Source organism: Arvicola amphibius, chromosome 4, assembly GCF_903992535.2.
Source record: "Arvicola amphibius chromosome 4, mArvAmp1.2, whole genome shotgun sequence".
NCBI lineage: Eukaryota > Metazoa > Chordata > Mammalia > Rodentia > Cricetidae > Arvicola > Arvicola amphibius.
The window spans coordinates 145,984,790-146,010,542 of record NC_052050.1 but is presented as its reverse complement, the minus strand read 5'-3'; the positions used below and the strand labels follow the sequence as shown (position 1 = coordinate 146,010,542).

At 47.4% G+C, this 25,753-nt stretch overlaps 1 protein-coding gene across 2 annotated transcripts in view; it reads right to left on the bottom strand.

Annotated features, from left to right (window-relative positions):
- The window catches only part of Plekha2 (pleckstrin homology domain containing A2), a 57,069-nt gene extending 49,813 nt beyond the window's left edge, over window positions 1-7,256 (bottom strand). The window contains exon 1 of one of the 2 annotated variants that reach the window (XM_038328427.1): window positions 7,122-7,256. The gene's annotated coding sequence lies outside the window, so the exon portion shown is untranslated. Of the gene's footprint in view, window positions 1-6,756; window positions 6,891-7,121 lie in introns of those variants that run through there. The other variant, XM_038328428.1, reaches the window with a different exon arrangement.
- Between the last annotated feature and the right edge of the window lie 18,497 nt (window positions 7,257-25,753).

Here is a 25,753-nt window from a genome sequence, read left to right as displayed (position 1 = left end):
CTCTCGCAAGCAGTGAGCACTTGAGCTCAATCTCCACACAGAACTCTACCCAGCCCTTTCCAAAGTTTTAACAGGAAAGAGAGGTTGTGCTTCTGGTGGCCTGCAGTTAGGAGAACCAGGTAACACCCGGGTGTGGTGGCGTTCATTTGGAATCACAGCTCTGGTGAGTGGACACAGGAGGACGCCTAGGCTCTCACTGGCAGGCTAGCGTAGGGTACTTGGCAAGTTCTAGGCCAGTGAGAGACTCTGCCTCAAACACAATGGAGGGCACCTGAAGAATGTCGATGCCTGAGATTGTCCTCTCACCTCCAAACATACACTTGCACACATGCATACACACACGTTACAATAATAATAATATAATAATAACAAATAAATGACTACCCCGGACATAGTGGTACATGCCTATCATCCCAGTACTTGGAGGTAGAGGCTGGAAAACCAAGGTCATCCTCAGCTACATAGTAAGTTTGAGGGCAGCCTGGGCTGCATGAGGCCATGCCTCAAAAAGCCAAAAATATAATGACATAAAAATCTAACCAGACACGATGTCACCTGTGGTCATATCTACTCTAGAGACCGAGGCCTGAAATGCAAAAGTTTGGAGCCAAGCTGGCTAATAAATAAGTAAATTTTAAAATAAAATAAAAAGGAGCAAGAAGGATTACTCAGTGGTTAAGAAAACGTGTTGCTCTTGCAGGGTATCTAGTTTCAATTATTAGTACTGACATGGCCACTCACAACCACCCATAATCCTCGCTCCAGTGAAATCCACAGGCACATACACGGTGCACGTACACGCACATAAGCAAAACATTCATACACAGAAATACATCTAAAAATATTTAATTAAATACTAAATAACTAGATATTAAAATTAAATAATAAATATTAAATAGCGATATGAATAATATAAACAATAAATATATAAATTAAATAATTAGATATTAGATTAAATATTTAATATTAAATATTCAGCTGGATATGATGGATAAAAGAAAAGATGGACAGACAATTTAATATTTTAAATAAAAATCTACAGAGAGCTGGGGATGTTGCTCAGTTGGTCAAGGGCTTGCCTAGCAGGAACCGGGCATGGCAGGTCATCCTTGTAATCCCAGCACTCAGGAAGTGGAGGCAGGAAGATCAGAAATTCATCCTCAACTATATCTTGACTTTGAGGCAAGCCTGGGCTACATGAGACATTGTCTCAAAAGAAACAAACTGCAGAGCTATCAGATGATGCAAGGTGCAGCTTGGTCAGAACTAGAGAAGTTTCCTAAAACACACACACACACACACACACACACACACACACACACACACAAATAGAACATCCCTATAACAGGAAGATAGTTAAGGCCTCTCTCAAACACCATAATGGAGCAAATAAAAAAAACAGGTGTGGGTTACCTCTTTTTGAGTTTTTGGTCAATGAGGTCCCATAGGCTCCTAAACACTACAGGTCATGGCCAATGCTTTTTGCTATCCTCCAGAACTTGATAGTTCAACCCTGTGGCTAATGATATCATGCGCTTGAGTCATAGAATGTGAAGAAATCAGGCTTGTACTGACCTGGAAGCTTCGTCCCTTACTGGCTAAACTTCATAGTGCCAAAGGGTTCTGTGTATGCTAGAGGAAGGGAAAAGTGTTCAGCGATCTTACTTAGCTCTGAACCCTACTAGCTACAGCAATGTCTGGCCTGGCAAGATGTGCCTACTCGGGCAATACTGGCACAACTGTTATGGGAGTAATTACCTCTTTCTGGTTGGATTTAAAGCCTGCTCTACAAGACAGAACTCAAGCCTGACACTGTTAACTTGACCAAAAGACTCATGACTGCTTAGGTCCTAGGCCCTAGGGGAGAACCTAATAGTATTCTGTTAAATGGACACAGAATTAAACTGCTCCCCTCCCAAGTTCTTGTTTTTATACCCGTAGGTTAATGCATCTTAACTCTCATCAGATAAGAACCTAGAATGCTCAGGGCTGGAAAGATGACTCAGTGGTTAAGAGCACTGACTGTTCTTCCAGTGGACCCAAGTTCAATTTCCAGCACCCACACGGCAGCTCACAACTGTCTGTAACTCCAGTTCCAGGGGACTCAACACTATTACAAAGACGTACATGGAACCAAAACACCAATGCACATAAAATAAAAATAAATTTCTAAAAGGAAAAAGGACCTAGCTCAGTTCTAAATGGGTTCTCTATATTCTACCCCCTCTCTCAAAGGCTCAGAGATTGTCATGGCAGTGGGGGAATAAAGGACTGTCAGAGCCAGAGGTAATAGACATTTGCCTTGAAACATCTGTTGGGCATAGCTGTATCCACTAGACACGTGAACTCACGGTGGCCATGACTACACGCCGAAGACCTGCATGAAATCAAGCCGGCTAAAATCCCAGCATTGACAGAGGAGGGTTTATGAAGTCCCACCCCTAGCTGAGCCACGACAGATGACTAAGCCATGCTCCGTACATGATCTACGCTCATGTGTGTGCAGGCAGCACTAAGTATTCAGTGTAGATGTGGGGGAGGGGGCGATTGTAATGAAGTTGAGGGACATGGAGAGGTACCGAAGAGAAGGGAATAGAGGCTGGATTTGATGAAAACATGTCATAAATGAAATGAGAGAGAGAGAGAGAGAGAGAGAGAGAGAGAGAGAGAGAGTTATAGTTTGGGTCAGAGTGTAGCTAAGTTATAGAATACTTGCCTAACATATACATTGCCCCCCCCCCATTTAAAAAGGCAGAAAATGTTGGCATCTTCCTGTATCAGCTCTTTGATTCTAGAGGTAGTTAATGTGGTTTGCAACATGGGGGAATTTATTTGCTAGACTAGTCTGGTATGTGTGGGAATAGATAAAATAGTAACAGAAATCATGCCTTAAACAGTATTGCCCACCTTACAAAATAAACCTACACAATAATATACCATAATCCCAGTTCAAAAACAATCGTTTGGAGCTAGAGAGATGGATCATCAGTTAAGAGTACTTGCTGCTCTGGCAGAAGATGGGAGTTTGATTCCCAGCACCCACATTGGGTAGCTCACAACCATCTGCATCTCCAGCTACACGGACCAATAGCCTCTCCTGCCCTCCTTGAGCATGTATACACACGGATGCATAAATACACACACATGTAAACTGAAAAGGAGTTTAGTAAGAATTTTTTCTTTGTAAGAATTTTTTTAAAGATTCTTTTTTGTTCATATTTAGAGATTTTCTTTCACATTAGTCCATGTTGATAAGGCAGGAACTTTTTAGAATTATGACCTAGTAAGAGGCAAGATGGTGCTTCTTGATTTGTCCTCCCTTGTTGCCCTCCAAGAGCAGAAGACGGAAGGACAGCCACAGCATCAGAGGGTGACATGCCGCGAATCTGCTAACCTCACAAGAGAAGAAAGTGCATAGGAAATGACCTCAGAGGTCTCAGACGCGACCTGGGTGTGGAGGTAAGAGCAGTCTCTGCAACCGCAGAGTTCAAGCCTGCTCCGCGTGCAGGGTGCCCACATATCTGCAAAGCCTCGACCACGCTAACTGCCCTGTGAAAAATGAGAGCACGCAGTACTCCGGAGCTCACCCCTGAGCCCGGCCAAAGAGCAGAGCCTGGGAAGTGTGGGGGCACGAGTTTCCAGAATCCGGCTTCGGTGTCCTCGCCTTTGGAATTTGCTCCTGTGACCACTGCAAAACTACTGAGGACAGAGGAGGAATGACCCTAGAGAGAAGGGAATGTACCGAGTCCCGCGTCCCCAGAGGGTCCCCAGCGGAAGCCTGGGTGAGGAATGCAAACATTTTCAGGAATGGGGAGGTTCAAAAAGGGTGCCGCCTCCCTGACCCTGAGACAGCCCAAACTCCACTAGATCCCAGGATTTGGGGGAGGAGGAAGACAGAGTCAAGAAGCAAATTTTAAAGGAAAGGCGTATTGGAAGGAAGACAAAAGGAGGCAGAACCAATGGGCTACTTTAAACCTTCATGACCTCTCTTTTCTCGCTGTTGGGAGAAAATGAAGTCCGTAGGGCAGTAGGCAAGAAAGGAAGACACACCAGGTCACCTTCCCGGAAGGTAATGGAGCAGGCAGGCAGCCACATCTGGGATATAAATAGCCCAGAGAAACTGAGCTCCACAGTGCTCAAGACCTGAAAGCCCCCAACTCCGGAGACACCAAGAAACAGGCCGCCTGCGGGGGTTTCCCCCTACAGCTTCTTAGGGACTGCAAATAAGAAGGAAGTGTCATTCTGTCTCCTCTCTTGCCCTTCTGCAAAGTGTACACCAGGGCCTAGGTGTGTCTGTTTAAACCTTGTCTCTAGGTTTAGGGAAGGAAGAAGGGCTGGGTGTGGCAAGGCGGATAAGCAGGTGACAATGATCAATATGTATATTTTTAAACTTTTGCAAAAAAAAATGACCACAAAAAAAGAATAGAGCTGACTTCAGTTACCCATCCACAAGTCAAAGGAAGTTTTAGAAGGGTTTAGAGTCAGGAGAACCTGGGTCCAAACATGGACAAACCGCTAAACTCTTCTAGCCCGGTTTCCTCATTTGAAATAGAGACAATCGTCCTGAGAATTAAATAATGCATCAGAAATTCTTAACCAGTAAATACCAGGCAAGTGCTGTTGTTTAATCCTGTGTGTTAAGTGGGAACGCATGTTTCGAACTCGAGCGGTTCTGGGAGGCAAAATTGGATCAAAGGTCTTCCAAATACAATTCCCCAAGGGACAGCGTCTTTCTTCCTTAGTTGTCCCATCTTCCCAGTTCGTCCAATTCTCTCTGGGTAATGGTCTTGTGCTGGGCGGGGCTAGGGTTTCTCTCCCCTCACAGGCTGTCACCCTGTAATGTTTGTTCAGCTTCCTTCCTTTCCAAAGTCGAGCAGATTAGATTGCTGAGTGCCGTCCAGCTCACCAAGACAGACAAGAAAGTGAAAGCAGGGTAAAGAGAGCTCACCAAGAGCAGCACAGCAGCCAGCCCGAAGTCCTAGCAACCAAGCCCTTAGAGAGGACAGGATAAAGAAAGCCTTGTTGCTTTCTGAGACCCCAAAGCTGTGGTTTATGTCAAGTTAAATCTGAGCCATTCAAGCCTACAACAGGGGCATTGCCCAGCTGTGCACCTGCAGGACAGCACGACAGGAAATCAAAGAGGTGTCGCGCTCCTGCTGTTTTGTCTGTCTAGTGTCCGGCACTTTCAGCACACACCTGGGAGGAAGGCAGTGATGCTCTCCCCGGGCTTGACTGAGCAGCTAACACTGGTTTTCCTCGCCCACCCACTCTGGGGCTGGGGGGGGGGGGGGTGCAAGGCAAGCTCTCTGTCATTGAGGTCCATCCTGCCGCCCCTTTCCCACAATTGCAGGTTCACTTCTTCAGTAGCCCCGTGTGTGTTCCGGATTGATTCTGTGTCTCCCCCCACCCCACCCCAGGAAAATACCAAGCTAAAGAGAACATGTTCAGCTCACCATGATGACGTGAGGAAGATTGCAGGCCCTACTTCCTTACGCAGAAGAGAGAAGCAGCAAGCGCTAATGTAAGGGAAGAGAAGGGTTTGCAGTCACCCTTCACCAAACAGCAGGCCGTTTGGGCAAACTCGCAAGCTATGAGGTGGGTAAGGATCCACAGTCAGGCAGCTAAAACTCCACTAGGAATTCCACACTCTCTAAAAGAAGTTTGCAAATACAGCCAAAGGACTCTCAGTCGAAAGACAACAGCTAGTGGAAAGCCCGGTGACTCGGTTTGACGTCCTACCGTTCCTCCGTTTGCTCTCAGCTATAGCTTTCATTCATTTGCTCAGCAAACGTTACTCTCGCTAGAACCCTGACTCAGGCAGCACCTAAGGGAAGCTAAGATCTGCCATGACGATTGCGCTGCATACAAACCGTCCTCTGGTCTCTCCAAACACCAGGGCCTCCAGCTTGGTAGTTTAGGGGCTCTGCACAGCCAGGGATCTCCACTAGTCTTCTGCCCGCTCCCTAAAGATGGGGTTGAGCTTCTCGCTCACCGCTCCTCACTTCGTTCTTAGAACCCAAACAAGTCAATAGATGCGACCAGGATGAAGATAAAACTCCTACCCTTTCCAGCGTCACTTGCTTAGCTGTTGCTGAAAACTCTGTCCTTCCTCTCGGAGGGAGGTAGACAACAAAGAACGGGGGAGGGTGGACGACTTGGAACTTCTGCCCCAACTGCAAAGCAAAGTGCCCCCCAGGAGCCACTGCTGGTTCAGAGGACCCTTCCCCCCACTGCCCCGGTCCTCCTCTAGTATTTATACGCCCCTTAAAAACTGAGTCCTAACCAGGACAGGAGTTACAATGGGAAGATGCTCAAGGAAGGAAGCTTTTAAGGTGAAAGACTTGGGGCACGACTGCCTTGGGTAGAAGCGAACAAGGTGCCCTGGGAATGTCCTGATACTTTTTTTCTTCCCACACGACCTAGCCTCGTCCCTCCTCTCTTTTTCTTTTTCTTTTTCCTTTTAAATAATTTAACAACATAGTCTCTGAGACTGAGCAGAACAGGCAAGCGAGGACGCTGAAGAAGACAGAAAAAGCAAGCTTCCCCTCGAAAGGGTTACCTAACCTGGCACCGACCTGCGTTTTCCACCAAGTCACCTCCATTGCCAGGAATGCCAGAAGCCCGTGGCGGGACCAAACGAAAGGAGGAGGTTCCCCGGGGGGGGGGGGGGGATCATTCTAGGCCCGCCAAGTTAAAAAATGAGGGAGAAGGAGAAGGAAGAGACTCTAGCACCCAACTCGTGCTAGAGGGACTTGCCTGGGATGTTCTCTGTGCTCCTTCCCTACCCGCTGCCTGGGCAGTTCTTGCGGGGCTACTACCCCGGCGCTAGAACCAGGGAGAAGTTTCGCCTCTGCAAACGTGAGAAAATACAGCTCCGCAGGACACCGCCCCCACACGCCCCACCCCACAGCCCGACCCCTGGCGGTGGCGACCTTGGTCACCCTGGAGGAGCCAGATCTCGGAGGAGGGGCTGCCCTCGGGGTTTTCCTGGGAGCTAGGGAGGTCGCCAGCTTCGGGCCACCTCCGGTCGCCGTGCACCACCCGGACTGGCGCCACCAAGCCCGCGCGCCCCACTCCTCTCGGCCAGTGGCCCGGCCCTTGCGCCTTTCCACCCGACTCACCGCGCTGTGCGCAGCAAGGGTCGCATCGGGTCCCAGGGCTCTGCGCCTCGGGGCTGCGGCTCCCCGCCCGTCCTGCCGTTCTCTTTTCCCCCACCCTCTGCTGTCCTCCACGCCGTCTCGAATCTTTTTTCCGGGTTAATTACGTTTCGCATTAAAGCAAAACCCAGCCCCGGATGTGAGTACAATGCTCCGCAGGCCTCTGGGGGAGGAGAGGGGTGCGGGGACCGCGCGCGGGGACGGCAGAGGGGGTAGAAGGGGGGGTGAATGTGGCCCTGTCGCAGCAGGTGTCCGCGCTGGGGTGCAGGACCAGCACTTCCCGAACCTACTCCGCAGGGCGCAACCCGCCCAGCCGGTGGTGGCCCCAGAGGGCGAGGGGGCGTTGGGGTTAGGGGTGGAGAGAGGAGCACATAGCCCTGTGATCTTCAGTGTGCCCGGGAATCCCAGCGGGCTACGGGCGCTCTGACCCGGCTTGCCCGGCCCTTCTCGGAGCTTGGAGCTCAGTGGAAAACAGAAGCCTGGATTTGATAGGTTCGGCCTAGGGTGACAGGACAGAACTCCTGCTCCCTCACCCTGCAGCCACACAGCAACCCATAGGTATCAGTCCCATGCCAGATGAGGAAACCGAGACTCTGAGATGTTAGGTAACATGCTCTGGGTCCCCAGTCAGTAGAGGGCAGGTCTGTCCGGTCTGACACAGGCCTTCCTCTTGGGGACATAGATATTTAAATATAAGTAAAGTCAGGCGGACAACATCCGAAACCTAAATATAGTGGATTCGCCCAGGGACTGGGCACGGAGGGATGCGGCTTCTGGGGGATGCTGATGTCAGCCCCACGGGTCCAAAGAGTCCTGGGAGGGAGCATCGTGAAATTCGCCCCGGGAGGGTCTGCAGGACCAGGCCTGGATTCGCGGGTCGGGAGCAAAGGCCAGCCCACAGCAGAGCTGTGTAGAACAAGGCAGCCGGTACCAAAACCTGGGGGGCGAGGGCCACAGCCAGGTGAGCCGGGAGGAAGGCGGGACAGCCAGCAGCACACGCCCCGAAAGCTCCGGTGATGAAACCGCAGGCGCTTCCTCTTCTATTTTGATTGCCAAAGCGAAAATAAGCCGCCCAGTTCGCTCAGGTGTGAAAAAAGACGTTTGCTTTAGAACACTCTGCTCTGAATGAGGAAGGAAAAGACACAAAGTTGAGGGGGGAGCCATTTCCCTTGAAATAAACATCAACGTCAATTTTGCGCATTCGTAGAGGTCTGGTGCCCTGCACATGGGCTTCAGGCAGCCTTACCCCCAAGCTGGGTAAATCCCAGCCGGTTCCCTTCCCCTAGGCAGCTTGTGATCTGTGACTCGCTCAGTGCCTCAGTTTCTACATCTGGGTTAGTGAGTCAATTCTTGCAAAGTGTTTCTTTCCAACGCAAAGGTGCGTTGTGGTGCGTGTGTATATGTCTTTTCTTTTCTTTTCTTTTCTTTTTTATAACGAGATGGTCATTTTTACCGTAAAAGGAGCATAACTCTTTGGGGGTTGGGGGTGAATTCGTACTAGAAGTCGTCAGCTTGGGTCGGATTTGCTGAGTGAGTGCTGCCCGAAAAATCCCACAGGAACGATGGCTTAGCAGCAGCGCGGCGCAAGCATCAGATTTCATGGTATGGTTCCTATTAAAACCCATTAAACTGCTCCTGTGGGGCCTGCCTGACTCACCCGTCACAGACCCACAAATATCTTCTGAGCACTAACTACTGTATTGACGGCCTGGGAGGGAGGAAGCCAAAGGCCTCAATTTCCTCCACAGACGAGGTGGGAGCCTGTACCCTTCGAGATGGCGCGAGGAATCTACCTTCAATATTTCAGAGAGCCAGAAGAGCTTCTGTGACAGGCAGGGATTCTCACTGGCTAAGTTTTGAGTGAGCCTAAGAAGCAGTTTACTCTCCGAGGAAGGGCGAGACTGGGTACTGGAGCAGGGTCCTCACTGGCAGCCCCATTAGTGCTGCCTCCGTCCCTGGCAGGGGTTAGATACTTTCTGCGCTGAATCCAGTTCCATCATCCTGGGTTTCCCAGGCTTCTCGGATGGTCCCTTCTGCCTGCTCTAACAAGTATTACCGAACAAAACTAAACTCTCTAGAGTCCATCTCTGTGTCTGTCTCTCATAAAATACATATACCGGGAATTACACCGTTGTAATCAATTTAAGGTGCACACGTGGTGACATTCAGTGGCATATGGCACACTTGTCACCACGGTTCAGTTCCAGACACTTTTCATCGTCTCTAAAGGTGACCGCGGAGCATCCTCTCCTCCCTTCTCCCAGCCTTGGGTAATCACTAGCTTGCTTTCCATCAAGTCTACATCTATGGGACATTTCGCATGAGGGAAGTCACATGGCAGAGGCTTTTGTATGCAGCTTCTCACATGCTTGGCCTTTCTTGATAAACTCATTGGCATTAACTTTGGCTCTCTGCAATAACCCACCAATGTGAGTCTTACCCATAGGGAAGGGGACATCAAAGACGATCTTTTACGTAAACTATTTTGGTACCCTCACTGGATCAGAACAACATAAAGTTCCAAAATGTGTTTAAAGTGTCGCAGCTAGTTAGCAGTTTCAGGGCTTAACTTCTGCTAGGTCTTCCAACAGAGAAACTTGCCCTGAAAATGGGGATATCTAGTCAGAACCTAAGAATCAAAGCAGCCCCATGTTTAACAGGGCTATTTCATCATGTGCTTTCTATTTTCAAAGCTGGTGAACTGGGGGAGCTAATGACATCAAGTGGCGAGCCAGCGTTACCTCCAGGGAGCTGTATTAGTCTTTGCCCTCAGAGGTCCCTATTACTAAGGTTCTGAGCTGCAGCTGGGGCCACTTGATGAGACCAAAGTCAATTCACTTGGTCTTCTTCAAAACTGTTTTGCCCAGAGATAAACTGCTCCCAGACCACATAGTGTTCCTCCAAGATTCAGAGACCATTTTTCTAGGTAACTATTATTTTATTAGTAAAGTGCCATTAAGTAATTGCACCATACAATTCTAAGATTACTTAAACTATTATTATTCTGCTCAGGTTTCAAGCCAGTTATTTTGTTTCCTATACACATTCTATTTTCTCCTTTTTAGGGATACACTGTTAAATGCTTGACACATAGTCCCCAATTCAGGTCTTACAATGACGCTGAGTGCCAGGAACCATTATTTTCCTATTTGGAGTTGCAGAACTGGCTACTACAACACAAAGATGAAGCCTGGGTATGGAGCCCAGCAGCCTGATGCCAGTGTCTGCCCTCCTTCCCCTGAGCTACACTGATGGCATGGACCTTATAAAGGCCTCAGGACGGAACACAAGACTCCTCCCCTCAGTTCTAGTCATAATATCTCCATCTCATCTACAATGATATATTGAAGGGCATGTCCTAAAGGAAGTGATGGCACCATAGGATACAAAGATGTGCATATGCAAATGTGTCTATGGGCATATTCTCACTGCAGCATTGCTCACCATGGGAAGAATTGGAAATCATTTAAGGGCTAGGACACATCAACACTGGTGCATGTGTACATTTGTTTTGTTTTGTTTTGTTGTTTTTCGAGTCAGGGTTTCTCTGTAGTTTTGGAGCCTGACCTGGAACTAGCTCTTGTAGACCAGGCTGTCCTCGAACTCACAGAGATCTGCCTGCCTCTGCCTCCTGAGTACTGGGATTAAAGCCATGCACCACCACCACCAAGCTAATTATTTTTATTCTATGTGTATAAGTACATTCTTATACTGTGCCCTGACCAAGAAAGAATACAGTTCAGTTGGTGATGTGGGATTCCCCTCTGTATGCTGTGAATGTGCTTTGTTACCATTGGTTAATAAAGAAGCTGCTTTGGGCCTATTGAAGTGCAGAATACAGCAAGGTGAGAATTCCAAGCAGAGATAGAGGAAAAAAGAAGGCGGAGTCAAAGAGATGCCATGTAACTGCCGAAGGAGACACTGGAACCTTACCGATAAGCCACGAGTCTCATAGTAAAATATATAATAATGGAAATGGGTTAATTTAAGATATAAGAGCTAGCTAACAAGACGCCAAAGTGATTGGCCAAGCAGTGTTTTAATTAATACAGCTTCTGTGTTATTATTTTGGGTCTGGGAAGCCAGGAATGAATGAGCAACCTATGCCTGCAGGTTGAGAGCATGATTCAGTGGTACAGCACCTACTAAGAAAGCATCAGGAAGCCCCAGGGTTCAGCTCAGAGGAGCAAAGGAAGAGCTAGAGGGAGGGGGAGGAGAGAGGGAAGGGAAAAGAACAAATCCTATTTTAAAACATTACAATGCTGTATATGCAATACAAAATATAAATGTGAATTATTTATTCCAAATTTTTTTAATAATTTATTTTTATTTTATATGCATTGGTATTTTGCCTGCATGTGCACCTGTGTGAGGATGTCAGATCTTAAAGTTACAGTTGTTCACTGCCATGTGGTTGCTGGGAATTGAACCTGGGTCCTCTGGAAGAGCAGTTAGTGCTCTTAACCACTGAACCATCTCTCCAGCCCTTATTCTGAATTCTTAATCATGGTTCTCTTTGAGCAAGCAGAGGGGCTATAACTGGATTTCACTTCTAAGATATACATTCTGCAGTGTTTTTAGGGTTGTGTGCATTGACCTGTGTGTTGGCACACATGCATGGGTGTATGTGTGTGTATGTGTATATATGTGCTTGTCTGTGGAAACCAGAGATTGCACATCTCTTGGTCATTCTCTATTTTTCATTTACTCAGGCACCACCATGTCTCACTGAATCCTGAGTTTGCTGATTCAGCTAGTCTAAATAAAGAAGCTTGCCCCAGGAATCCCTCGTCTCTGCTCCCAAGTGGTGGTTTATTATTAGGGCACAGTGCCTACCCAGCTCTTCTGTGGGTCCTGGAGATCCAAACTCCAGTCCTCATGCTTAGGCAGCAAACGCTTGCCTTCACTGAGCTCACTCTCTAGCCCATGCTTATTTTATTTTTTTTTGCAGAAATGCATGTGTGTATCTAGTTATCAAAAGAACAATAGTTAAGTTTTAAGAAAAGTTGGGACCGGAGATGTGGCTCTATGGTTAAGAGCACTGACTATTTCCTGGGTTCAATTCTCAGCACTCACATGGCGGCTCACACATAACTGTCTGTTACCTCCAGTTCCAGGGGATCTGGCACCCTCACACAGATATCCAGGCAGGCAAAACACTAATGCGCACACATTTTTATAAATAAATAAGTTTTAAAAGAATTTAAAAGTTCTATGAGATGCAAAATCACATTGCAATCCTCAGAGGCACCCCCTTGAGTAGGGAGGGACTGTTACAGGGAAGGAGTTAGGGTAACAGACAGAGGCACACAGAGTAACAGACAGAGGCACACAGAGTAACAGACAGAGGCACACAAAGTAACAGACAGAGGCACACAGAGTAACAGACAGGCACACAGAGTAACAGACAGGCATACAGAGTAACAGACAGGCACACAGAGTAACAGACAGGCACACAGAGTAACAGACAGGCACACAGAGTAACAGACAGGCACACAGAGTAACAGACAGGCACACAGAGTAACAGACAGAGGCACACAGAGTAACAGACCGAGGCACACAGAGTAACAGACAGGCACACAGAGTAACAGACAGAGGCACACAGAGTGGGGGAGGGATTTGAGGGAGATGAAGAGCCAGGTATGGATGGGGATACTAAGGAAACAGGACCCTGAGAAGTCCTTGAAGGATGGCACGTACAAAGGTGATGAAAAGCCATCGAGAGAGAGAAGAGAATTTGGGATCAAAAATGATGAAACACAGGCTGAGAAAATAGCTCAGTTAGTGATGTGCTTGCAAGCGTGAGGACCCAAGTTAGTAAAACTGGACAGAACAGTATGTGCCTATGATCCCAGCCCTGGGGATTTGGAGACAGGAGGAGCCCTGAGGCTCTCTGGCCCACAGTCTACCTGAATCAGGAAACCCCATGTTCTATAATAAACCCTTTAAGGGCAGTGGGGGAGGTGAAAACTGATTGACGAAGACACTTGACATCAACCTGTGGCCTCCACATGCTCATATATTCAGAAACACACATGCACATATTAGTGTAATGCCTATACACACAGAGAGAATGATCAAAGACGAAAATATTGGTGCACAGACTCCAGTGGGGAGTGCACTGAACGGTTCGAAGGAAACACAGGAGTTACCCTATTGGAGGCTGTGAGAAAATGCCTACCAAAAGCACATGAAGGAAGCAAAGGAGAGAGGTTGGGAGGGAGGTCCCGGAAGCCTGAACTAGAGGCCTGTCACACTGCACCCGCAGTCAAAGCAGAGGGGTGAATGTTTGCGCTCAGCTCACTGGCTCCTTTCTATTCAGCCTGGGACCACATTCATGGAATGGTGCACAGCCCATGGAATGGTGCCACTCCACCGGCCCAATCTAGAAAGTCCTTCACCCACATGCCCAGACCTTTGTTTCCATGGTGACTCAAAAATCCCATCTTGTTGACAATTGTTGGTCATCACTCAGGGGCAAGGAGGAGTTTGGTGGGAACAGCTAGGAGACAGGGCACTACAGGGCCACACAGTGCTGAGCCAAGGCATAAACAAAAGCAACACACTTTCAAATAATATTCCTCAACAGGACACAATCAGAAAGAAACAAGAAACAATCCCATAGCTGGTGATCATTTAATAACCAGTGTCAACATGCAAGGGTTTGACTCCATGTCTGTGTTGTAGGAATTCCTACCACCAGTAGCCTTTAAGTTACCCGCCACTTGGGCGTGGCCTCTTATACTATAAATGCTGATATAAAGCTATCTTCCAGCTGCCGGATTCAGTTGCTGTTTCCCTGTTCGAGTAGAGGACTGGGATCTGTGAGTCTAACCCTAAATAAATAACCCTCTACTATACTCAATTCTGAGGTAGTGTGGGATTTCTTTTAAGTGTCTGTCTTCATCTGGCGCCCAACCTGGGGCCCAAACCCACAACCCAGAGATTGAGTCATGTGTTCTACCATCTCAGAACCAAGCTAAGAAGGGGAAGGGGGCCCAGAACCATGCCAAGAAGGGAGAAAGGGCCCAGAACCAGGTCAAGAAGAAGAGAGAAGGGGCCCAAAATCAGGGCAAAAAGGGGGGATGGAAATCCCAACCAAAGCAAGAAGGGGGAAGGGGCTCCCAACTGGAGTAGAAAGACTGATATACAGTTGCTAATCAGGGCAGAAAGATAGAAGGTGTCTCAGACCAAGGAAAAAAAGGCGGAGGGGTCCCCCAATCAGGACAAAAAGGTAAAAACAGCTGCCAATCAGGGTAAAAAGTCAGAGTCAGCTCCTGCCCAGGGTAAAAATGCAGGACTGGTCCAGATCCAGGAGACGCCAAAGCAAGAGGCTCCTGCAAAGAAGTCTGGTTCAAATAGAAAAGGCGAGCCTGGAACCCCAGATGGTGACAGCCCTCTCTTCCTGCCCTACAAGACACTGATCTCCATAGTTGGAAGTATGGTGTTCAATGAGCGTGAGGCCCAGCTTGTTGAGATTCTCTCTGAGAAGACTGGAGTTAGGACACCTGGCATAAGGCCACTCAGAAGGGTGACCCTGTAGCAATCCTGAAATGCCAGCTAGAAGACAAAGAAAAGCTGCTAGCCACAGAGCAAGAGGATGCAGCTGTCGCCAAGAGCAACTAAGGGAACTCAACAAGGAGGTGGCTTCAGAGAAGGCCATAGCTGCAGCTGGGGAGGCCAAGGTGAAGAAGCGGCTGGTAACTTGGGAGCAGGAATCGCAGCTGTGCAGGCACAAATGCAGGCCAGCTACCAGGACCATGTGAAGGAGGGAAGGAGGTGCAGCAGCTGCAGGGCCAGACCGGGACTCTTCAGAAGCAGCTGGAGAATGGCCCCAACATGTCTGTCATTGACTAAATGAACAGCCAAGAAACCCATTACTTTACTTCCCTGGATCTCTACAGGGGAGCCGCTGCCATGTCCAACCACAGATAGGCTCGTGCTGTAGTGGGTGGGGCCTGTGTATACAGCGAAGTACTTTACCCAGCATGCTCCAGTCCCCAAGTTCCATCCTCCTGGGTCCACAAAACTAAATAAAAATAAGTGTTGTGACTTTGCATTAAAATCTTTTTATTTCATTCTGAATTTTTTTTCTACAAAGAGCCAGCTGTTTGCAAACACTTAGGAGTTAATAGATTGTTAGTCTCATTTGACAGATGGAAGAATATGGGTTGTTGTTTTTACAGTCTTCAAAAGAAATTTTATTCTTCTAGGCATATGTTTAGCTTCTCATTTTACAGTTGTCCATTTTCCTAAAGATGAACTTGTATGTAGGCTCAATTCTTATGTATATATTTGCTCTTTAGATTGTTTTTCGTGTACTACGCTTTGATCATATTCTTTCCCCTCCCCCAACTCTTCCAAACTTCCACATCCCTACCACCCAGCTTCAAGTTCTTTTTCCCTCTCCCTCTCTCAAGTGAAAAGCAAAAACTGAAATTTAAAAAAAAATAACAAAAAAAGCACATGCTGAAAAATAAAAACATGGAGTGTGTTTTGTGTTACCCAAGTCCTCCTGCCCTGGAGTGGTGGATGCACCCAATGTCACTTTACTGAAGAAAACTGAGATTCCCCTTTCCAGCAGGTATCGACTGCCAATCCCTTCTCAGGAAAGGGTCAAACTTTATGTCTGCTTCCCCTTATCCATGTTGGGATTTTGTCTGCTAAGAATGTGGTTTGGATCTCAGCCTCACCCAACCAGTCATGATTTGAGCCCTCAGTTCTGAATCACAGGTCAGCAGCCCCAGCTCAAAGTCCAGTACTATCTCTTAGCTCAGATCCTCAGGGACTTGAGAGTACGGAAAAAAAAAAAAAAAGAAATGGGAAACAGAAGAAACATCGGAAATTTCTGTTTATAACACAAGGGAAGCCACAGTAAGGAACAGGGATAAAGTCAGATGCAGGAAGATAAAACTTTTGTGAACTCCTGGAAGTTTATGCATAATATCAAATGTAAAATGTAAACAGGAGATGTGTCTATATACACACCCACATACATGCATAGATACACACACATACATCAAAATTATTTCCTAGTAACAAAGTTTGGAAGGCACAGCTATACTGGTAAACCCGACTCAAGTCAAAATCTAAAACGGAGTGTTCATCCTGTTCCCAGAAATAAACCAGTCATTCCTATTGATTCCTGCCTGTGGCATGGCCTTGCAGACAGCTTGGTGCCTGCCGCGTGCTGCAAGGATCCCATGTGACCCTGATGGCGCTTCAGGGAGGAGCCAGGCCTCTTCTTTCAGAAAGAGGCCCAAGTCCTCTAGATCCACAACCATGGTTTAGCGCTGTATTTGACTTTACTCTTCAGACTCAGTTATATTTCACATCCTCGGTTGTAGTGATATTTTATTTGTATTTTGATAAATGAAGCTTGCCTAAGGATCAGAGTTCAAAACTAAGCCCCTAGAGGCCTGGGAGTGGTGGCACACTCTCCCAGATAGAGGCTGATGGATCTCTGTAAATTCAAGGCTAGCCTGGGCTACACAATCAATCCAGAAACAGATTCAGATGGTAGTGGCTCACACCTTTAATGTCAGCGTTTGGGAGTCACACACCTTTAATCCCAGCACTTAGGAGGTGGAGACAGGAGTGATATGGCTGGGCAGAAAGAGGAAGATAAAGGGGGAAGAGACAGGAACTCATTGGAGTCTGAGGCTTCATGGAGACAGGATCTCACCCATTCAGTAGGAGCACTGGTAGAGGTAAAAGGTCTCTCTGGTGGCTTTCTGTTCTACTCTGATCTTCAGCTTTAACCCCTTTATCTGTGGCTTGTTCTACATTCAGTACCGAGATCACGCAGGGAAGGGCGGTTCTAAGTAAATCCATGTGGATAACACAGTCCACACCATTAGTGAGAATGAACTTGGGCCCACTTATTCCAGGAGATGCCAGGTCATCAACAAGGCAGGTGACTGACATCAACGATTGTCAGCACAACACAATAAGAAAGTCAAAAGGGGTATGTATTTGCGTACGGGGATATTTATCCTTACATCGTTTAAAGGAGAAAACAGCTTTTCTACACCCCAAAGAAATTCATGTGACATTTTATTCTTGTTATGAGGTGTTAAGAGGTAGTACCAAATGGACCTTTAAGATCTGACTGGGGGCGGGGACAGCAAGGTGGTTCAACCGGTAAAGACACTAACCACTGAGCTTCACAACCCAGGGTTGAGACCCAGAACCCATGATGGAAAGAGAGAACCAATTCCCACAAGATGTCCTCAGACTTCCACATCCACACCATGGTATGTATCTGCTCCCCAGGTAATAAGTAAAGAGCTCACAGGGAAGCTGGGCGGTGGTGGCTCACACCTTTAATCCCGGCATTTGGGAGGCAGAGGCAGGTGGATCACTGTGAGTTCGAGGCCAGCCTGGTCTACAAGAACTTGTTCCAGGACAGCTAGGGAGGTTAACAAAGAAACCCTGTCTCAAAAAACCAAAGAGATGACAGGGCTGAGCAATCTGACCTCAGGCCTGGAATGACTCCATCCTAGGAGCAGTGGGCATGGGTTGTTCTTTGAGTCTGGAAGCTTCTTACATCTTACACCAAGTCCTCTTGACCCCGTGAGCCCTGCACTGAGTTGAACACAAAGGCCTTTGCCAGATAAAAGAACCAGCAACAGAATCAACCTTTACTCATGGATTACTCAGCCTTGCGTATTCGTGGATGGCAACAGGAAACAGATTCAAGCAGCATAATACTAAGATTAAAAGTTCAGAGGCCACCAGGCACACGCCTGTCTTCTCAGCACTCAGGAGGCAGAGGCAGGTGAATCTCTGGGAGTTCCAGGCCAACCTGGTCTACATAGCAAGACCCGGTTCAAAAGAAATAAATAATAAAAACAAAATGCAATGCACTAAGAGTGTAAAGCAATGAATCTTCCCACTTGCCCAGGTGTCTGGTCTCGTCTAAGCCTTTGGGTACAGGAGGAAAGGGGAACTTAATAACACTCAGTTTGCAAGGAATTACCTAAAATTGTTATTAACATCAATTAACTAACTGGTCGATGGTTTTAATGGCCAGTTATTGAAAAAAGTCTTTATTTGGGGGTTTTTCTAAGTTTTCCTTAATAAGCATAAATTCTTTTTTCGGTGAGATTTTTAATTAATTATTTATTTAGATTTTTATGTGTACGGGTGTTTTGCCTACATGTATGTAAGGGCATCATGTGCATGACAGGGCCTAAGGGAACAAATGTCGGCATCACATTCCTGGGAACTGAAGTTAGCGATGGTTGTGAGCCTCCGTGTGGGTGCTGGGGCTGAACCTGGGTCCTCCTAGGGAGCAGGTCAACGCTCTTTGCTGCCTAGCCGTCTCTGTAGCCCCACACGCCTTCTTTGCCGGTTAGAAGGGAAATGTAAATCTTCACAGGATGGCTCACAACCATCTGTATTGAGATCTGCCACCCTTTTCTGGCCTGCAGGCATACATGGAGGCAGAATGTTGTATACATAATAAATAAATCTTTTAAAAAAAAATCTTCACAGGAATTCTTACACAATACCCCTTCAAGCTGACTGGATGCGCAGCTCAGTCGTGGGGCGTTTGTCTAGCACACAAGACCCAGAGTTCACTTCCCAAACGTGATATACTCATTTAAAAACAAAAAAAAAACCAAACAAAAACAAAAAAAACACTTTGTTAAAAGTCCACTGGAAACAAAACCTAGATCTCAGCCTGAATGAATTCTGATTCTTAAGGAAACACAGGTGAATTGCGAGGGACTTGTAATTTGCCCAGGAAATCTTTTTCAAATTTTAACATCGTTTGTGTAATGGCTCCACAGGAAACTGTATTAAGTGTGATGTGTGACCGGAGAATTAAGTCCAGTTCAACTTCATGCTTTCCTTCAGGAAGTCATCCCTAGGAAACTAGATTTATGCGGATGCCTAAGGCTCAATACCGACAACACTAGAATTGGATATCCAGTCAGGTGCACCTTCATCCCATGGCTTTGTCAGCATCCTGGTTTCCAGAGAAGACACAGGACTGTCATCATCCTCCCAGCAGCACACCTGTGGGCTAACACACAGGTTAGCATGGGATCCGGGCCATCATACTACATGGTTCCTGACTCTGATTGAATCGCTAGCAAGAGGGTAGAGAAGCCATTATAGTCGGGGAGGATGACACGGGGGGAGAGGGGGTTCAGACCATGTCCGACTCATCCCTGTGTCTGTAAGTGGAACCGCCGACTGTGGCAAAGGAGAGAGAGGAGGGCTGCCTTGAGTTCTCAAGATTGTATGTGCTTCAGACAGTCGCCTGCACTCCTGGGGAGGCTGGATGGACCGTGTGACCATGCCTCTGTTTTCAACTCAAAGCTTTATGTCATTTTGCAGGTGGGAGAGGGGCCCTCGGGGTGGCAGACTCGCCCCTAAGGTGATGAAAGCAGACCTCGTAATTCACTCATGCCATTTATTTTATATCTTTTAAATATTATGTCATGTGCAATTATATACCTTAATTTATTATTTTCACTATTCATTATGTACCTACAATCTCTTACCTTAATAAAATATGTTCATGCTTACAAAGAAGATATAGGCAAAAATGTTGTGTAAAGGAAAAGGGTAAAATTTAAACAAATGTACCATATTGAGATGTCACATGCATAAAATGACTGAAATGACAAATGACAGCCACACCACAAGCTGATGAGTGTGCAGAGAGAGATATATGGGGTGTAACTGCTAGTGGAACTATAAATGCCCCCCTCACACACACATTTACGCACACACACACACTCACACATACACACACATGCATGCACACATGCACACACACACGCACACTTCTAGGAAACAGTTTGGCACACGCTGAGCACAGCAGCCGTTGCCTGTAATTACAGCACTTGGGAAACAGGAACAAGAAGATGGCAAGTCTGAGGACAACCTAAAAGCTTCATGTCTAGATTTGGCTCAAGCAAACAAGATGGCGTCGTTTGTGGCAGCCCTTCTGAAAGTAGCAAAGAGCCAAGAGGTACAGAAAAGGGTTCTGTGGCACTATGTATATTCTAGTTGCACTCATTCTATTTGTTATATTTATAACAGATACAAACTCTACCTTAAAATGGAAGTGGGGGTGGAGGGTGGGGGTGGAGAGATGGCTCAGCAGTTAAGAGCACAGACTGCTCTTGCATGGGCTTGGTTCCAGAATCCACATAAGGCTTGACAACTACATGTAACTCCAGTTTCAGGGATTTGATGTCCTATGTTGGCCTTCTCGAGCGCTGCATGCATGAAATACATATATATGTGCATGCAGACAAAACACTCATACATGTAAGGAAAGAAGAGAGGGAGGGAGGAAGGGAGGGAGGGAGGAGGGAGGGAAGGAGGGAGGAGGGAGGGAGGAAGGAAAGGAGGGAAGAAGAAAGTGTCTCTTTAAAAAGTTTTAAAGAAATAAGATGGGGAATTGTAACTGGGCCTGGCAGCCATGCAGATAGTCTGGAGATATTTTTCAGTCTCTCTGCCTATCAGACTACTGACCCAGTGAACCCAAGGAAATGGGAATTTTTCCAAGAATATCATGCACCAAGAAGGAAAAACCTCCAGCCAAAGGAGGAACTTGTCTCCCAGAAAGAGATCTAAGGTCTAATAACTTGTCAGGCCATATCCAGGAGGAGACGGAAGCCCAGACAATGATGAGTCACTGGTGTGTGGAACCACACCTGGATCCTGTTTGATCTTTAATGACAATTCAGGGCCAGAAAACGACCAGGGTAAGGGTGCCGAAATCTCGGCCCCGGTCTGCGCTCTATGTGCTAGACCTCAGTTTGAGAGCTTCAGGAAAGGTGCTGGAGGTTGAGAACTCAGACGCAGTGACAGACTGACACACAACTCCCAACGCTGGTTCAGAAAGCCTGTCTTTATTAACACCATGTAGACTTAAATACACTGCAGTTAATGGTCAACAGGTGATCCTCCGATCCTCTAACTAGGCACAGCTTCTAGTAATATATACTAGAAGGTTCTAGGAGGGAAAAGCAACTGAAGGCCAGGACTCATTAATCCCAACATGAGAGGTCTGAAGGCTCTCTCTGCCTCTTCCTAATGCCTTGAATACTCTTTTGTTGTTGGTTTATTTTTTTCTGTTTTCCACTATTAAAAATTAAATAGCTGGGCAGTCGTGAAACACAGTTTTAATCCCAGCACTTGGGAGGCAGGTTAGGATTAGGGTTAGGGGTTAAGGGTTAGGGGGTTAAGGGAGGGTGAGGAGTATCTTGGGTCTGACTTGAGTTCTGGTTCCTCTGGCATGTTGCTTCCATGACTCCGCAACTGCCAACCAGCTTAGAGTGGGCAGGCTTCATGAGGAGAGCTAGGAACTTCCCCAAACCACCCGTGCACTGATGCCTGTCACTGCTCATGCTCAAGGTTGTCAAGGCTAGGAGAGAGGCTGTGCCGTAAGCAGGGGTACCAGAGGGGACCAGATCAAAACATTGCAGCCCCCCCCCAAAATGCCAGCGCACCGCATGGCCCTTCACACCTCTCCCAGTGGGCTCTCCATCAAAATGGAGTACTTAGATACCTGCAAAAGGTGGCCTCCTAAGACTGAACGAAGCGTGCCCATTAGCCTCTGAGCACTGTGGCAATCTGACACCGTCGTTGGTTTTTCAAACACGAGCAAGCAGTTCTTTGACAGTCACGAATGTTAAATCACATTCCCTTCCCAGCAGCGCTACCCTGTCAGCCCACTTGCCCGAAATAGCTTATCCAAATGTCAGGTATTTTTGTGTTTGAACTCAATTATTGATTGCCTTATCATATTTTCTGAAGCACAAAAAATGCATATGTAAACTGGATTTACTAAAATGTTTAAAAATATCCTGTGTCCATAAGGCTCTCAGTGGTGCAACATTTTTGAGATGAACTCATTATTACAATTATGATTGTTGATTGACTAATTGACTGATCAGTCACCATGCAGAGACTCAAACCCCAGACTTTATTCCTGCTAGGTGCCCTCTCCACTGAGCTATATTATAGCCCGATATGTATTTGTTGATTATTACATGTGAAATGGTAAAACAGTATTGGAAATTATTATCCCCCTAATAAGATGCTTTAGATACAAGTATTTAAGCCCACATACACACATGTATGCAAAAACTTTCAGTATCCATCAACTGGTATTACTCATTGCCAGAACAACCAGAGCTGAGCTGGACTTACTGACACACACCCGTCTTCCCAGTACTTGAGAGGCAGAGGGAGAGTTCCAGCTGGGCTACACAGTGAGACCCTGCTTCCTCATCCACCTCCAAATGCATATATAAAAGGCAAATCAAGCATCAATTCCATACCCTCATTTCTTACAAGAGGGTAAATTCTGATTAACCCAGGACGGTCCAGAGAAGAAAAACTAAAACACATCCAGGCTACAGCCTCACCTAGGAGCCCAGAGAGACAAATGATCTGTGTCTATGGAAGATGGCTACTTTGTCTGCTGAGGGTGGCTGCAGTATTTAAGGAAGGTTAAAGCATCAACAGAGACTGGCTACAACATCCACTGAGGATTGCCTACAGCACCAGAAGATGGCCAAAGCGTTTACAGAGGAAGGCCGCCGTCTCTATGCAGAGGGTGGCTATAAAATCTAAGGATGACTAACTACAGCATCTACAGAGGACGGGTACAGATTCCCCACAGGATGGCTACAGCACCTTCAGGTTTGCCTCTTCAACTTTGTGGAGACACAGCTGGGTGTCATCTATGACGCAGACCAAGCTCCCGCCTGATAACAAACATGGTTTTGTTCCATCTTGGACTTTCCCAGCTTTCAGAAGTGGGAGCTGTAAACGTCCCTTGTCCCTGAGTTACCCAGTGTTTTGTCCCAGCAACTGAGATGACCCGAGGCCTGGAGAGCAGGCAAAGGGGAAGCCCTTGCTGCTGGGGGCCCTGCAAGGTGTGGGCACAGAAGCACACTTTATTTTCATAAGGAATAAAAGGGGCTGGGATTTCGATCAACAGGCCAAAGGAATTGCTCAAAGGACTCTCTGTACCTTTTTCCTTCTTCCCTCTCCTTTTGTCTGTCTGAAGCTGAGGCCTGCGGCTTGCTAAACTTGCACCTGCCACTCCACTTAGAGGTTTTACGGGTGGTTTTGTTGAGGTCCTGGAAATGTTACTTGAATGAGGAATCATAAAACATGCCCTGGTATATTAGGTGACCTAGTTGCCTCCCTGACAAATAAATGGGATGGGCCAGCTGACTGCCACAGACCCCTCCCAGGTTAACACCCATTGTTTTAGCATCAGGAGTCTGTTCCCAGCAGGTAGACACGCTGACAGCTGACAGGACTGTGGAGATGTGTGCCACCCCGGATGCTAATCAGCCAGGGAGGAATGGCAGCACCAGGTAGTGGAGGGTGGGGCCAGTGAGCAGATGTGCAAAGGGAAATAAACTATGGATGAACTGAAGCGGGTATCGTTCACGAAGAGCAGCCCCCGCCCACTCAGAGGATCTGCTCACTGGGAAGCTCACCGGCTCAGAAAGCAGTAGCCATGTTGCTTGCTTCACCAGAGGGCTGACTGTGAGAACTTACAGTAAATATGGAGGCACAGCCAAGGAGCTTTCAGCCTGAAACTTGGGGTTGGGTGAGGCAGAGGAAGGGAGGGCTGGAAAGAAGAAGTTGTCCCATCGCCAGCCCGGCTGGGCCTAGTGGGGAAAGCCTGTAATGCCATGTCTCGGGAGACTGAGAGGCGGAGGACAACAAGCTCTGGGCCAGTCTGGGCTACATGACAACCCTCTCAAGGAGGGAGAAAAGAAGCACCCACACTATACACACATCCGCACACACCACACACACACACACACACACACACAATCACCAGCCCCGTGAGCTGACCCCAAGCCAGCCTGTCCCATCTCCAGCTCCTGAGACACATTCCTTCATCCTCTGCATCTCTGACTCTGAACTTTTCTTTAGCTCAAGATAGATTAACTTTTAAGCAGAAGGCGATTCTGGTGTAGACCAACCACCGTGTCCCACCTGCTTGCTTCCGCTTGTGGCCAGGAAGTCAACTTTCCTAGGAGGGTTTTTATTTTTTATTCTTTAAATGTATTATTTATTTTATGTGTATATGTGTTTTTGCCTATATGCTATGTCTGTACACCACACGCGTGCAACGCCCAAGAGGCCAGCAGAGAGCACAGGATCCCCTGAAACCGAAGTTACAGACAGTTGTGAGCCGTCCTATAAACTCTGGGAATGGAACCCAGGTCCTCTGGAAGAGCAGCCAGGGCTCTTAACCATAGAGCCATCTTTCCAGCCCTCCTTGGAGGGGACTTTTGCTGGGATTTGGAAACAACAAAAGAAATCAAACAAAGCAGCCAAAATCTTGTGTGTGTTCAAGCCAAACACGAGGCTCCTCTGACTGGTGGGGCGCTGTGCTGTGTGAGGGTGAGGCTACTAGGCAGACTCCAGGTGCTTCTGAGCGCTGAGCCCTGTAGCCTTGAACAGCTGAGTAGGGAGAAAGTAAAATCCCGCTCCCCCTCTCTCTCCCTCTCCCTGGCCTGGGTCTCAAGCAGCACACTTGATTGGCGTGTAAAGGGCCCCATGTTCCGTCCCCACCACCACAAAGAAAACAAATATGCTTTTTACATTTCCTTTTAAATAAACAGACGTTTGATGTTTTGTGGCCATCTCTCCAACCATTAAATAACGACCCTCTTGGTGATGAGTTCGTCCAGGCAGGCAAACGGATGAAGTGTGAGGGGAAAGGGCAGGCTTGCTGTTTGACGCGGTCTGGTTTTTCAAGGTCACTGTTCAGAATGAACATTTGGCTCCAGTGCTAATGGTTGACTGCTTCTCCTGTAGCCACCCAGCAGACATCCCAGGGTGGCAATTCTGTGGTAAGCACAACACGGCTGCCCTCCTGCGTGTGCCTTGCTCACTAACCCTAGGGTTCTCGTCCTGGGACAGCTCCCCCCACCCCAAATGCCAACATTTCTCAACCCCATCTTGACGCTGCCCTTATGCTGAGCCCGCTTGCCCTTCCCTGAGCCAGAAGGGTTCAGTTCAGCCTCTTAGTGTGTTTCTGCATTAGCTCAGACAATATTTGCTGAGTGCCTTTCTTGGCAAGACTTGCTGCAGGTAGGTGTTCAGGGTGAACACGCAGGATGACAGTCCCTGCTCTGTTCCGGGGGCTGACACAGACAAGGAAACTTGTAAGCAGCATTGGTGTAGCAACATGAATTAAAATAGAGCAAGAAGAGAGAGAGAGAGAGAGAGAGAGAGAGAGAGAGAGACAAAATTTAAAAACGCTGTGCATGTTATCCCTCATTTATGGTTCCTAGCCTTTATAGAGTCTCATAAAAATCAAGTATGTATACATTAAATAAAAGCAGAAGCAGAATTATCTAGGGGAGCAGAGGGATTAAGGGAAGGAAAGATGGGGGCTGACATCTGGGTGGTTAAGAGCACTTGCTGCTCCCACAGAGAACCTGGGTTCGGTTCCCAGAACCTGCTTGCCAGTTCCCAGCCATCTGTCACTGTAGTTTCAGGGAATCTGATGCGCTCTCCCGGCCTCCGTGGCACCAGGCACACACATGGTGTGCACGCATACGTGCTGGCAAACACTCATACAC